The sequence below is a fragment of the Belonocnema kinseyi genome, chromosome 7 (genome assembly GCF_010883055.1).
Source record: "Belonocnema kinseyi isolate 2016_QV_RU_SX_M_011 chromosome 7, B_treatae_v1, whole genome shotgun sequence".
Taxonomy (NCBI): Eukaryota; Metazoa; Arthropoda; class Insecta; order Hymenoptera; family Cynipidae; genus Belonocnema; species Belonocnema kinseyi.
In genome coordinates this window covers 94,808,591-94,818,745 of record NC_046663.1, presented here as the reverse complement: position 1 = coordinate 94,818,745, position 10,155 = coordinate 94,808,591, and the positions used below count along the sequence as shown (strand labels likewise).

Below are 10,155 nucleotides of genomic sequence, written 5' to 3'. Positions count from 1 at the left end.
GTAGAGTCGACTCAACACGCGTTCAGTAGATTCTACTCTTGTAGTGGCTCGTCCATAATTTACTATTCCGTTTAGTGGCTCTAACCCTTGCAAGGGTAGGAGCCACTGAACTTTTTTCTCCGTGCTGGAACTTGGATTTTCGTAAACTCAGCGCTGTTGCTTACGTTTTGAGTGCCTGGCTTTGTATTGATCAAAATGAATCAATTTGGTTGTTTCTATTATATTTCTGTATTTTTAAAGTTTAAAACAAAATTTATTTATGAACCAATTAAAAAGCTGTTTAAAGTTAAATTTTTTTGTAAATGTTTTATTTATTTATTAAAAGTTGAAGTATTTGAATTTAAAAATTTAAATCGTGTGAACACAGGAAGCAAATTTGTTCATTAAAATTCACCCAATTGGTTCGGTAAATTGAGGAGATTACTGCATTTAAATAAAGTTTACAATTATTTTAGAATTTAATACAAAACAGAAATATAGATTTTACAAAAAATTTATTTAAAATCTCAAGTCCAATAGTGAAAATTTAGATATGTAATCATTGATAAAGGGATTGCATTATTTTCATATCAGTATATCACAAAATAACGCAAAGATATGTAAATTTTTATTAAATAAATGATATAAAGATGATTTATCCGAAATAGGCAGAACAAGCGCACTTTATCTGCCCGCGGAGCGACAGTAAAATAGCACTTTATTGTACTGCGACGAGCGGCACGTGAAGTGACAGCAAGGAGAAGGCTGTCTGTGAAAAGCAAAAGAAAAGTGAAAAAAAGTGAGAAGAATTCATTTTAAAACTACGTTTAACTACGAAGTGGATTTTGGACTTCTAACGTCACCCGACGTGCGTACGTACGCGGTACAATCAAGCGCCGTTTTCCAGAAAAAGTGCTCTTATTCTGCCTATTTAAAATAAAGTATCCTATGCACCACGGCAGTGAAGTTGTTTTATACTTTACTGCTTAGGTACATAATCTACTAATTCGTGTGATATTAACGATTCACTCAAAAGAAAGTATAGATTGCATAATTTGTTTATGATTTTCACTTATATTAGAAAAGGAATTACACAACAGTAAGGTAAAATGAGAATCGCTAGGGACGTCAACGTTGTCAGAGTTGAAGTTCATAGCCAAGCCCCCGTACAAACTTTAACATTTTTAAGTTTTGTTTAATATTGTATGACTTCAAAAAATACTCAAATGCTAACATAATTTAATTTAAAAGATTTTATATAAATTTAATTTGTAAATTTTTAATGTTCAATTTTGCAAAAATTTAAAATATTGAAAAAATAATAATTTAGGGTTTCAAGGTTACAAAATTTGTAATGAAAAAATTTTCGATTGTTTTGATTTACCTCCTATAAATTTATAAGCCCGTTTATTAATAAGATGTCAAACTGCGAAATTTCCGAGGGGCTGATCACTCGTAAATCAGGAAATCAGACTAACAATGACTGCCACCTGAATAACGAAGACTTCGTACAGACCTTCCTCGGTCTAACTGCAGATTTCTTGTGACTTCCCACGAGACTCCCTCGAAAAGTTAATAGCGCGGTACTTGGAACAGATCTCTCAAGTGATCCCGACTGAGTTACGAATCTTCCCGAGAGGGATTTCGCCGCACCGGCCGGCTGGAGCGAGAGTTCTCGTGAGACTAACTAGGCCTAACCAAGGAAATACGCGATAGAATTCAGAGATTCCTACCGACCTCCACAGGGTCTTTCATAAGTTCGGGAGTCACATAAAATCTCAGTGAAACAACCCCTGGATTGGCAGTTAATATAAAATAAGTTAAACTCGAAATTAAGGGGGAAAGCAAACTGAAATCGTGCAAAACACTCCCAGAGATTGGTTTTTGGCGTTTATTTTTGAAAGGGTACATTAGAAAAAATTTTTATACAGAAAAATTATTTTAAAAATTTGCAATAAGAACGCCAGTATGAATTTTTTTCTGCAGGTCATACTCTCTGCGTAATCGAATCCAGATTCCACATAATTTGGTTGTAGCAAGAATGTTCTTTTTTCTGGCGCACGAAATTCTACATGGCTGGTATGTAGAATTTACATATTTAGAGTGGTAGACTTAGTTTTCTTTAATTGAAACTGCACCCAACAGTTCCACTCATTTTACCTAACTGGTAGGTAATCGACATCTCATTTTACCCAACTTTCAGGTAATCTTTATTATCTAGTTGTATTATTTCTTACTAAATCACGAATTCAATTTTAATTAATTTATATTAATAATTGATATTTTACATCAAATATACCCGAGTCCAAATATAGGTCCTACTTTGACGCTCCAAATGGAAGTAGTGTCCCTACTTTACGGCTGTTTATTTATTCTATTTTGCTTCTGTATAAGCTTCAGCCCCTACATTGAAGGTCTTGCCTCTATATTCTCGAGTTTTCCCTATGTCTCCTTTAAAGCGCAATATTCTCCGCAGAATGTTTAAATTCTCTTTTAACGCTCTTAAATTTTAACGCACAAAATATGTAGCGTCGTTGCCTCGAGGCATGCGCGCTCGTGACAGATACTTTGTTCTTTTCTCTAAAATTCGATCACCACATTTTGTAAAAGTAGCAGTTTAATTGGTTTTAAATAATAAATATTAAACTAATAACACCGAAATGGCTTCAAGAAGAAAGAAATTTGCCCTAATCTGGTGACAGCAAGCAAAAGAAAAAATGCAAACCAATTATAAAGAACCCAAATCCAAAACCCCCCCAAAAAGTATCAAACACACATGAAGAAACGTCAAAAGAAAAAGGTAAGAAAGATACGAATCTTTTGTATTGAGTTTTTTCTATACCACAAAAATAACTTCAAATTAGTTAGCACAGATTTTGAAGATATACATTTTCCTTTCACACAATTTTCTTTTGAATTGAAGAATCACGAAATTGAATTATTTCAGATAAAAAATGTAGAAAATAGAGCAATGTCAAAACCTTAAAAATTGAATATTTTAAGATTAAATCATTAAGAATTGTTTTTACTTAAAAGCGTTCAAAATAAATAATTAAAAATTGCAAACTTTTGAATTTGAACAATCATAAATTCAAAGCGATCAAGATTTGACAATTTAATAGAAAAATAAATTGAATCTTTCAAAGTTGAAGCTTCTGAAATTCCAGATTTTAAAATTGTTATAAAAGACCGAAATTATCATTTGAACTTCAGGCCAATTAGGCTAATTGTTTAGAAATCAATGAATGAATTGAATTATACTAAACAAACTTTCAAACTAAATCATAATTTTAAATGGGAAACATTAAAAATTAAAAAGAAATTCTACTCCATAACCTTGAAACTGAAAGAAATCGAACTTTATTTTAAACTGACTACATTTATATTCACCAAAAATTGTGATATTGAAACTTTTTTATAATCAAAGCCTTTAAAATTTCAATTATTTGTGTTAAATTCAAATGACGTAAAAACTAATATTTTTAAAATTGCTAATTAAAGTTTCCCAAATTAAACCAATTTTCTTCAAATTTTGAAAACATGAAAAAAAGTATAATTTTATTTAAAAAAGAAAATATTTTTCTCTTGAGAAATTCTGCAATTTCAAGTGTAGGTTCCTACTGATTTCAAATGGATTAGGCCAGCGATGATTCTTATTCGCACGTTATTCTCCAAAAAACCGACGTTGATGACAGTTTACTTGTAAACACACAGTAATACAAGAATCTGAATTTCAGTAGGAAAAGGCGGTTGACTTTCAGATGTAACCAAAAGGATCATCCTCCGGTTGAAAGTCAACTGATAATGATAACATGACTTTAAGTAACACGCTCGGTTGAAAGTCAACTGCTTTATGTACGTAAAATGTACTTTATAGGTTAATTTAAGACAGAAAGATTGTTGACTTTCCGTCAACGCGTGCATTTGAAATGAAACTTATAGGTTAATTTAAGTCAGCTGATTGTTGAAATTCATAACATTTATGCGCTATCGTTCAGTTATTAGGAACATGAAATTAATATACAATTAAAAATTGAATAATTTTAGGAATTAAATTTTTTTAATGTGTGCATTGAATAAATTATTCATTCTGCTTAATAAATCAAGTTGTTTTATCCTCCAAGTCGATGAGATTAGTAGAAGGAAAAAAGAACTTAATGACACTAAACAAGGCACTTATATTCATTTCAAGTTACAGTCGACGCTTTACCTTGCCGCGGACGGGACCGTAGGGGACTGTCCTGGAAGCGATGTTCCTCCACTCGCAAGTCTAATCTTGATGCGTGGTGCTTGATGCGAATTGTTTCACTCGCTAGGTACGTTGCCGCGCGCGGATCAGTATTTAGAAACAGTGAAAGTTCGATTTTCAGAATACATATTGTGGAAGTAATTATCTCACATTTTGTTCCAAAAAATTGCATGCACATCGTTCTTTCGCGGAATAAATTGGAAAATAGGTTAGTATTTACGAATTATTGATAAACCTTTGATTAAATTGGCCATACTTGAGATTATCTTATGTGACAAGGAAATTATCATAAGACATAAATATTATGATTTCGAAATTCTTTTATAAGCTTCATTAACAAAGCATCTAATGACTTTTTGCACTTTAAAATTGCCTTAAAAGACCGAAACCATTGACGACAACGTAAATAGCGAGGGGAACAATTCTCGGATGCCGAGCCGTCGCGGTTGTGGTGGGGGATGAGCTCGACCGAGAGTTAGGGCAGAGCTGCCAGATCGTGTCTGAAATTTACCCCCACCATACCTACCGTTTGGGAGCCGCAAAACAGAAGGTGCACGATTACCACTGTGAGTTCGTGTGTAAGCCGAAAATGCACGATTTGACTTCGCGGTTTCTGCGGTACGATGATTGCCGATCTGAAAGTTTCGGAAGACTTCGGTGGTCTTCTATTTATATCTCGATCCCCATTTGAAATAAATGGAAAAAATTGGCGAACTTAATGTTTCGCGTGATTCTTCATCTCATGCATAAGTCTATTTTGAGGTTATGTTTTTCAGGTGTATATTAAGTACGAAGATTATTACTATTATGTAAATTATGAATGATAATATCATAATTATGAAATATAACATTAATTTTAATTAATAGTTGACTGACTTTTAATAGAAATAGTTAAACTTCTAACTAAAACAATTAGTTTTCTGCACCAAAAAAAATTTGTTAAATTTGTTTTAAACAAAAAGTTAAATTTTCATCCAAAAAGCTGAATTGTATACTAAAAAAGGAATTTTTAATAAAATACATGTACTTTGCACAAAAGAAATTTATTTTCCACCAAGTCTAATTCTCTATAAAAAAATTAATGCTTAATCATAGTTAAATTTTCGACAAAAAAGATTAATTTTTTGTAATTAGAAGAAATTAATTTTTAAACAAAAACAAAAATCCTACAAAACATTTAAATTTTCAGAAAAGAAATTTTGTCAACTAAATTGATAAATCATCAACCAAAAAAAAATAAACTTTTAACAAAACAGTTCCACTTTCAACCAGAAAAATTGAAAAAAATAGTTAAAATTCTTTGAAATTGCTTTAAATTATTGAAATTAGTTGAAAATTCCTTGAAATGTTTTAAAACTTCCTAAAATATTTTAAATCCCTTAAAATCTCTTTAAATTTTGCAAAGCTCTTGAAAATTCCTTGCAATTTTAAAAATACCCTAAAATATTTTAAATCGTTTAAAATCTCATGCTAAATTATTTAAATTAATTGACAATTCATTGGAATCTAGTAAAATATCCTAAGATGTATCAAATCCTTTAAAATCTCATATTAAATTACTGTAATCAATTGAAAATTCCTTGGAACCTTTTAGAATACTCTCAAATATTTCGAAATCTTCAAAATCTTTTGAAAATTCTTGACACTTTTAAACATTTTGAAGGTACTTTGGAGTTGTTTTTAAACAAACTTGCTATAATTATTAAAATTCTTTGAAATTACTCTGATTTATAAAAATGAATTAAAAATTCAGTGAAATCGTTTTAAACAACCTCAAATATTTAAAATCAAAATATTTTGAAATATCTTGAAAGTTCCTTGAAAATTTAAAAATACTTCAAAATATTTTAAATCTTTTACAATCTCTTTTTTGAAAGATTTTTAAGCTACTTCTTTAAAATTCTTTGAAATTCCTTAAAATTAGAAAAATAGGATGAAAATTCCTTGAAATATTTTAAAACATCCTCAAATATTTAAAATCGTTAAAAATCTGTTGAAACATCTTGAAATTTTGTAAAGCTCTGGAAAATTCCTTGAAATTTTAAAAATACCCTGAAACATTTCAAATCCTTTAAAATCTCATATTAAATTACTGTTATCCATAAAAATTCCTTGGAATCTTTAAAATTCTCTCAAATTTTTCAAATCCTTCAAAATCTTTTGAAATGCCTAGGACCTTTTTAGGTTTTCTAGATTACTTTGGAATTAAAAAAAAAATAAGTCTTCTAAAACTTTTTTAATTCTTTAAAATTCATATTAATTTTAAAAATAAATTGAAAATTCCTTGGCATATTTAAAACATCCTCAAATATTTTAAATCCTTAAAAATCTTTTGAAATCTCTGGAGTTATGAGTTTAAGACATTTTTAGTGAATTTAAGGGATTTTGTGGCATTTTGATCGATTTAATATAGTTTCAAAAGCCTGCAAAGGAATTTAAAATATTACACAGCATTTTAAATAATTAAAAAAAAATCAAAAGAGTTTATGGATCTTCATGTAATTTAAAAATATTTGTATGTATTTAAAGATTTATCATGAAATTTTAAAAGATTTCGAATTATTGAAAAGAGTTCAAGATATTTTTAATGAATTTAAGGGATTTTAAGTAATTTTGAAGAATTTTTAACGAATGTCGGTATAATTTAAATGAATTTGAAGATTTTAAAGTAATTTTAAAATATAAATAATGTTATGGAATTCTCTTAAAGTCTGTTAAATCTTTTGAAATCTTTGGAAATTTGTGGAAATCCTTTCAAATCTATTAAATTTATGAAAATATATATTAAGTTTTCTTAAATATTTTAAAATAGCTTGAAATATTTTTGGATTTAGTTTAAATCTTGTTTGAGCACATAAAATATACCATAGTAATTTGTAATATTTCTAAAATCTAAAATCCTAGTGCATATATTATTATAAGTGTAGCAATATTTTTTACAGAATGGTTTACAAAAATGTGCAGACGGCTTTGCACAGCTGTAGGTTATATTTCAGATGTTTTGTTTTATACTTCAAGCTTGGCTAGCCGAGAGGCTTTAGGCGTTAGGAATGTGAAACTTATAGGGTTCTAACCCGCGGCGAATAAGAATTGTCACAGCGTGCAATTATAAATAGTGTAGTGACAGTGTAATAGTAAATAATTGTGTGCTTAAACATGTTAACAAATATTAGAGTATAAGAGTAATATTATAATAATACAAAAGATTAATTTTTTGTGGCGCAAAATCGTTTATAATTTTATAAAACTGTTCTCTATAGTTTCGGGTCTAGTTCAACGCAATGTAAAACAAAGACGATTTTAACAATTATTAAACTACCCAGCGTATCCTCTACTATAGAATTAGTTCTATCAAATTTAATGGATTTTTTTCCGTGTGCAAAGTAACTTGAAATATTACGCAAATGTCACTATGTCTTTTTCATGCTCTACTTTTGTTAATTTTTCGACAAATAATTTTATTTTGTACAAGAAGGTACAGTGTGGAGCCTTAAATTGCAAACAAAAACTGAGCCTCTATTTTGACCCTCCAAATGGAAGACTTGAAAATTTGTGTCCATAAGAGCGCTAAAGTAGGGACAAAAATCGTATGGGAATATCCTCTACTTTGCAACCTTAGCCCCAACAAATATTAGCGCTAAGGGTGTCAAAGTAGGGCCTATATTTTGACTCGGGTATTATCCTATTTCATTTTACATGACTGAAAGTGAAATTTTAGTAAAATGCCGTAATGTCATACGTTTAGCGAACTATGTTACGTTAAATTTAACACACAAATATTCTCCGTGCACAAAAATGTCAAATTTTTTCTTCTAACTTTTAAAAATGACAAAATTAAAAAATAGCTTATTCTCATTCTAATTCCACACGTGAAAATTTTATATATATAGTGGAAAAACATATAACATTTTTTTCACTTTATGCATAAACTATACATAATTGTTCCGCCTTCGTATATTCATTTGAATATTTGCGATTTTCAGTTCGTAAAAAATATTTTTAATGACTTTATTCAGTAGTTTTTTCATATTATACAGAAAATTAGTTAACTTACAAAACGAAGAGTTGTATAATTCCTGAAAAAGATCATTTTCATAAAAACTTATTTTAAATATAAATTTTTCTAGGTTTAAATGAGTTGTTAAACATGAGCAATGAAAACAATTCACGAATTTTACTAATATATTTTTTTCTCAATTTAAAATTATTCAAATTGTGGAATTTCAAATTGAAAAATTACAAATTTTAAAGAATTACAAAATCGAACTCATTCAAAATTTTGTGTATTATTTTTTTTAGAAATTTAAAGTAATTTTTGTTGGACTGTGTACATTTAGCATCTTCTCATGTTGTTCAAATCCATTGTCATTAGACAAGTTATAATCTGCAAATCATTCTCATTCGTAACAGCTCCATACGAATATTAAACCGCATTCGCGTGTAGGTAATATTGATGCCTTTTATAACCAGAGCTACATTCCTTTCATGTTTTCACATTTCTAATCAGGCCAAATCGCCAATAGAGCCATGCCAGGGAGTGTTGACAATAGTAATTGCGTATTACACTTAACGTAGATATTTCACAATTACTTATTTGAAAAATTGCATCAGAGCACAATCGTCTGAAATAGGAATTTACTATTCATAAACACCCGCAGGACGTGTTTCTTAAACGATTTAAAAGTTTGTTTTTTTTTTAATGCTCAGCATTACATTTTTAAGAGAACTGCTTTTTGCTATGGTTTACTTTTTTGCAAGACAAAAATATATAAAAAAACAAAGTGACAAAATAATTGTCTCCAAAGGCATTTAAATATCTCGCGCATTATCAAAAATAAGTAATATACATTGGCAATAATAATTTTGTTAAACAAAAGTCTTAACCGGTCACTTCTTGGTAGAAAAAAATGATTAATTAATTTTTTTTTTGGGAATTACCTTTCTTACGGGGATTAACGAACGAAGCTGATTAAAAAGAAAATCTAGATAATTATTATACATTTTAAAACACAAACTAAAATTTATCATTTTTACATACAAAAGAGACGTTTTGTTCTTAAGTTATCTGACAATATACAGTAATTCAAAAATTGGATATGAGAAACTAAATAACAATTTGTGTAATTTTTAATAACAGTTTCTTTTAAAAAATGTCACAAGCTGCCGTTTTATTGCTGACAAAAGTTATTTTTCCTTTAGCAATGTTTGCATTAGGCTTAATTGTGATATTGAACTAACTAAATTTATTAGTTATTGATATATCTGTTTTTTATCAATAATTTGGTAGAGAAAAACAATAGAAAACAATTTTTATGCTGAAAATGCAAAAAATGTAAAAAAGTGCTTTTTCCAAAATCGTCAAACTATTCTGATAATATGCGATACCCCAGGAAATAGCTAATAAAATGCAAAATAAATAATTATTTTTAATGAAAAACTTTATTCTATGTTTCCGAAGTATAAATTTACTGCTATTTAGATATATTTGGTTTTTGCAGTTGTCAGAAACACTTTTGTAACCAATTTCCCCCGCGCAGCCACAGTGTTATAAAAACCATAAGTATCTCATATTATGAGAACCACACCGTGCAACTATGAACTTACTATGTCTGACCTGTAAAATAAAAAACTTCAACACTATCGATATTTTCCTACTTAGTTCTTCAATCCCCATCACTCCAGACAAACTTTACTGCTAAATACATATTTAATGAATAATAAATAGGGTTTAAAGAATTCCCTTCCAATAACTCGACCACCATCGATTTCACAAAAAGTTCGCCTATAATCTTTAGAAGTCCAATGAAAAATGGACTTTGCCACGACATTACTCTTTCTTCAAGGGCTACAAGTTAGTGATAGAACCAACAGAGTGGGTCTCTTAGTTTAGCTGATACCCCGCTTTCTCATATTACGAGAATATCTCA

General features: G+C 29.2%; 1 protein-coding gene across 5 annotated transcripts in view; it reads left to right on the top strand.

Moving 5' to 3' along the window:
* Positions 1–10,155, top strand: part of LOC117176793 (putative fatty acyl-CoA reductase CG5065) — a 66,914-nt gene that overhangs the window by 32,124 nt on the left and 24,635 nt on the right. For 2 of the 5 annotated variants that reach the window (XM_033367098.1, XM_033367099.1), the window contains exon 2: positions 1,966–2,058. The exons of the other annotated variants lie outside the window; for them this stretch is intronic. The gene's annotated coding sequence lies outside the window, so the exon portion shown is untranslated. The remainder of the gene's footprint in view (positions 1–1,965; positions 2,059–10,155) is intronic. 5 annotated transcript variants of the gene reach the window in all.